At 41.7% G+C, this 5,158-nt stretch overlaps 1 pseudogene; it reads left to right on the top strand.

The window, feature by feature from the left end:
• The first annotated feature begins 3,793 nt into the window (after positions 1 to 3,793).
• LOC137222203 (NADH-cytochrome b5 reductase 3 pseudogene) lies at positions 3,794 to 4,951 on the top strand (annotated as a pseudogene).
• The last annotated feature ends 207 nt before the right edge of the window (positions 4,952 to 5,158 follow it).

Here is a 5,158-nt window from a genome sequence, read left to right as displayed (position 1 = left end):
GGAGGTCAGAAGTCTGGAATGGGTCGCACCATGCTAAAAGCAAGGTGTCAGCAGGGCTGTATTCCTTCTGGGGGTTCCAGCGGAGAATCTGTTTCCTCACCTTTGCCAGCTTCTAGAGGCTGCCTGTGTCCTTGGCTCACGGCCCCGTCCTGCATCTTCAAAGCCAGCAACAATGGGCTGAGTCCTTCACACACTGCAGTTTTCTGGTTCTTCCTCTTCTGTCACTTTCTTCCACATTTAAGGACTATTGTGATTACATTGAGCCCATCCAGGTTATTCAGGGTAATCTCCCTCTTAAGGTCAGATGATTAGCAACCTTAATCCCATTTGCAAACTTAACACCCCTCTGCCATGTAACTTAACATATTCATAGGTTTGGGGGATTAGAATGTGGACATCTTTGGTGTGCATTATTCTGCCTACCACAAGGAGTACTGGCATCTTTGATACTGCGACTCTATAATCATGGTATTTTAAAAATTTAATCCTAGGTACTTCATTTTTTTGACACTATTGTCAATATCTGTAGTTTGCTCAAGAGTTGTTTATTCTTTTAAATCATAAATGAATGTTTAATTTTTTCAAATACTTTACCTGTACCTACCTACTGAAATGATCACATATGTTTCCCTCCCTTACTCCTTTTAAGATAGTGGATTGCTTTTCCAGTATTAAACCAATTTTGCCATCCCAGGATTTAACCCAATTTAGTCACAATGTTATGTCCTTTCTATACATTGCCAACTCCACCCCCCCACCTCCTGGAATTTTATTTAGGATTTTCACATCTATGGTCATCAGTGAGATTGGTCTATAATTTTCTTGTCTCAGATTGTTTCATGGACATGCTTGATTTCCTAAAATGAGTAAGGAAATGTTTCTTATTTTTCTATTCTTTGGGCAGAGTTTGTGAAATTCTTCTTTTTTTTTTTCTTTAATGTTTGGTAAAACTTTCCCAATAAAGTCATCTGGATCTGGAGTTTTGACTAGTTTAATTTCTTTAGTAGTTATAGAACAATTCAGATTTTTCATTTCTTTTGAGTCAGTTTTTTTCCCCTCTAGGAATTTGTCCAAGTTATCTAAAATTTTCAAGTTTGCTGGCATAAAGTTGTTCATAATACCCCTTTATCCAGTACTCACTCCTTGCCCATATGGTATCTTCAGGTGGATTAGAAAAAGACAGTCCTCTTCGAGATGGATGAAGCTCTGGGCCAGGCACACAGCTTGGTAGACAGAAAGTGGGCTGAGTGACTTTGTGAAGTGGCACTTGCCTTGTGCTCATCTTTTTAATGTTTCAAAAGCTACAGTAATGTCTTTTTTTCCCCCATTTCCAATAATAGCTATTAGTGCCTTTTATTCATCTTGCTCAAAATTTCCAGCAGTTTTTCAATTTCATTCATCTTTTAAAATAGCTGACTTGTTGATTCTTTTTATTTGAATGTTTGTTTTCTATTTCCTTCATATCTACTCTTTATTATTTCCTATCTATACTCTTAGGTTTATTTTGTTCTTTTCCTAAATTCTGGAGACAGATGCTTAGCTCATTATTTTCAGTCTTTCTTTTATAATATATATTTTATCAATATATATAATTTTGTATTACATATATGCAACATATATTGCATATATTTTAATATCTAGTATTAATACACTTAAGGCTACAAATTTCCTTCAAAATGCTACTTTAGCTGCATTGCACAAGTTTTTAAATAAGTATTTTCATTATCTCTCAGTTCAAGATAATTTTCCAAAATTTAATTATTTCCTAAAAATTAATTTCCCTAAAATTTCCTAAAATATAATTTTCCTAAAATTTCTTCCTTGATCAGTGGGTTATTTAGAACTGGTTTCCAAAATATGGAGATTTTTCTTATTATTGTTTTAAAATTGATTCCTAACTAAATAACATTTTGGTAAAGGGACTAACTATTTCCTTCAACCTTGCTTTATAACCCAGTGTGTGCTTCAAAGAAAAATGTATTTTGTAGTTGCTGAATACAATGTTCTACATATACAGGCCCATTAGGTCAAATTTATTAATTGTATAGTTCAAATATTCTGTATCTTTACTGACTTTTTTGGTTTACTTGTTCTATCAACTGCTGAGAGAGATGAATTTAAATTGCTCATTATTACTGTGGATTTAACTATCTCTCCTGGTAGTTGTGTCAAATTTTGCTTTATGTATTTTGAGGCCATGTTATTAGGGTCACACAAATTAAAAATATTTTTATCTCCTGATGAAATGAATCTTTTATTATTATTATAATAATATGTCCCACTTTATCTCCAGCAATGATTTTGCCTTAAAGCATATGTTGTCTAATATTAATATAACAATTCCAGCTTTCTTATGGCATTTCTATGGTTATTTTCCCCATCTGTTATATATGTTTTTAAATTAATTAATTAATTAATTTTATCTTTGGCTGCGTTGGGTCTTCGTTGCTGCGTGTAGCCTTTCTCTGGTTGTGGCGAGTGGGGGCTACTCTTTGTTGCAGTGCACAGGCTCTAGGCTCGTGGGCTTCAGTAGTTGCAGCACACAGGCTCAGTGGTTGTGGCGCATGGGCTTAGTTGCTCCGCGGTATGTGGGATCTTCCCGGACCAGGGCTCGAACCCGTGTACCCTGCATTGTCGGGCGGATTCTTAACCACTGCGCCACCAGGGACGTACCCATCCTGTTATTTTTTAACTTTCTGTATTTTAATGGTTTTTATGAGTCTCTTATAAATAACATAGAGTTGAAATTTTTAAAAATCCAGTTTGGCAAACTGACCTTTAGCTGGAGTGTATAGTCCATTTACATTTAATGTAATAATTGATATCACACTTAAATCTACCCTATTAATTTACTTTCTATTTTTACCCTTTCTATGTTCCTTTTTATCCCCCCTCTGGCCTCTCTGGCCTCCTTTTAGGTTGTCTGTGAGTTTTTAAAAAAATCATTGTCTTCCCTCTGAACATTTGGAAGTTACAATTCTGCTTTTATTACTGTAGTGATTCCTTTAGAAGTTATAATGCATGCTTTTCAAAATGCAGATTTCATCGATGTTTTTTACTTTTGTCCCACACAATCGTGGACTTGGAACACTTTAACTCCACTTACTCCCTGAGGACTTTTTTTTTTTCTGTTGTACATTTTAATTCTATCACTTTTTTTAACTCCAGGAAACATTATTATTGTTTTATGCAACCTATGTTTGTTTAAGTTTTCCCATGTATTCACTCCTTTATTCTTTATTCCTTCTTACATCTTGACCTTCCATCTGGGATCACTTTCTTTTTGCCCGAAGCAATATAATTTAGAATTTTCTTTAGTGTGAGTTGGCTGCTGCTGGCAAACTCATACAGGCTTTGTCTGAAAAAGTTTTTATTTCAACCTCATTCTTGAAATATTTTTGTTGGGTTGGCAGTTTTCTTTCAGCACATTGAAAATGTCATTTTGCTTTCATCTGGTTTCCTTTGTTGCTGATGAAAAGTAGGCTGTTTACCTTGTCACACTTTTGAAGTTAATGTGTTTTCCACCCCCAGCTGCTTTACAGATTTGTTGCCTTTTTTTTCTTTATAAATTTTACTGAAGTGTAACATATATACAGAAGAGTGAACAATCATAAATGCTTGATGAATTTTCAAAAGTGAGAACACCATGTAACCTGCATCCAGATTAAAAAACTAATCTCTGGTATTTTCTAATTTCCATTACATATTCTTCTTTAATTACACATGGTAATTTAGAAGTGTTCTTAAAAACTATATTTGGGCTCAGTGACGTGGCGGGGGGGGGGCGCAGGCCCAGGGCGTAGCGGTCACAGCAGCGGCGGCGGAGCTAGAGCAGAGCGGAGCCACCACGGGGGCCCGGCTGAGCACGTTGGGCCACGTGGTCCTCTCCCCAGTCTGGTTCCTGTACAGCCTGCTCATGAAGCTGTTCCAAAGCTCCACTCCAGCCATCACCCTCGAGAACCTGGACATCAAGTACCTGCTGCGGCTGATTGACAAGGAGGTCATCAGCCTTGACACCTGATGGTTCCACTTTGCTCTACCGTCGCCCCAGCACATCCTGGGTCTCCCCGTAGGGCTAGCACATCTACCTCTCGGCTTGAATTGATGGGAACCTGGTCATTCTGCCCTATATGCCTGTCTCCAGCGATGACAAGGGCTTTGTGGGCCTGGTCATCAAGGTTTACTTCAAAGACACTCACCCCAAGTTTCCCGCTGGTGGGATGTCCCAGATGTCCCAGTACCTGTAAAGCATGAAGATTGGAGGCACCATTGAGTTCCGAGACCCAAATGGGCTGCTGGTCTACCAGGGCAAAGGAAAGTTTGCCATCTGTGCAGACAAGAAATCCAACCCTGTCATCAAGACGGCGAAGTCTGTGGGCATGTTTGCGGGAGGAACGGGCATCACCCCAATGCTACAGGTGATCCACGCCATCATGAAGGACAGGGATGATCACACCGTATGCCACCTGCGCTTTGCCAACCAGACTGAGAAGGACCTCCTGCTGTGGCCGGAGCTGGAGGAACTGAAGAACGAACATTCTGAGTGCTTCAAGCTCTGGTACATGGTGGACAGTGCCCCTGAAGCTTGGGACTACAGCCAGGGCTTCGTGAACGAGGAGATGATCTGGGACCACCTTCCACCCCTGGAGGAGGAGCCGCTGGTGCTGATGTGCGGACCCCCGTGCCTGATCCAGTATGCCTGCCTGCCCAACCTGGACAGCATGGGCCACCCCAAGGAGTGCTCCTTCGCCTTCTGATGGGCGGGCCCGGGCTGGCTCTGCCCCACACTCACCTTGCCCTGTCTGCACCCACCCCTACTGCTGTTGTCTGTTAACACCACTCTCCCCCACATCTCCTGCTGCGGCCGGGTTCAGCCTGGCCTGCCCGTGCCTGGGAGGGCACCCCGCTGGGCTGGTCCCCAAGGGGCCCCTTTGGGAGCAGGGCTCTGTTACAGGTGGGCCGCTGTCAGCCACCTTTAGGGCAGATTCCTGTCTGGGCCTCACTGGAGATGCCCTTCCGCACCCCCCTCCTGGCAGGGGCTGCTAGGTGAGAGGCTGCCTCGACCCTAGGGTACAGCAGGCCCGGCCAGCAGGGAGTTGCGCTCTCCCTGAAGCTGGAGTAGGAGGAGGGGGCTGGCCGAGGGCCCTTCCAGCTGGCA

The sequence above is a fragment of the Pseudorca crassidens genome, chromosome 3 (assembly GCF_039906515.1).
Source record: "Pseudorca crassidens isolate mPseCra1 chromosome 3, mPseCra1.hap1, whole genome shotgun sequence".
NCBI lineage: Eukaryota > Metazoa > Chordata > Mammalia > Artiodactyla > Delphinidae > Pseudorca > Pseudorca crassidens.
This window is presented reverse-complemented; position numbering and strand designations above follow the sequence as displayed.